Raw genomic sequence first — 481 nt, 5'->3', positions numbered from 1 at the left:
ATAACATCAGCAAGTTTTGTATGAAACTTTTTTCCAATCTCTTTTCATAGTCATCTAGAGAGCAGTATCAGAAAATTTCAACGAAATCATTATTTTTCGTAAGTAGTCATACACGCCGAACCAAAACCTGAAAATTTACGATATTGGCTTAAAATCTTATATTGTTAGGAAAAGGCATGTGTAGTTTCTCATGTGATTTTAAATATCTATATTTTCGCAGACATCTAAATTCAAAGAAATAGTCTCATTTTATGTGCATAAATCTAATGTTCTACCCCTAATGATTAACAATGTACCAATAAATCAAATTTCTTGTTTTTATTTAGGTTGCTATTACCTTATTGCAAAGGTTCATAAACAATATTGTAGTTGAAGGAAAGTCTATTGCATCTTGATCCGCTTTGGTTATTATCATTTCCTGTTTCGAATGTGTACCAAGCATCTACCTATTTATCCCAGTACCATATATACACATACATTT

The sequence above is a fragment of the Penaeus monodon genome, chromosome 22, assembly GCF_015228065.2.
Source record: "Penaeus monodon isolate SGIC_2016 chromosome 22, NSTDA_Pmon_1, whole genome shotgun sequence".
Lineage (NCBI taxonomy): Eukaryota > Metazoa > Arthropoda > Malacostraca > Decapoda > Penaeidae > Penaeus > Penaeus monodon.
The sequence above is the reverse complement of the archived record's forward strand: the minus strand, read 5'-3'. Positions refer to the sequence as shown.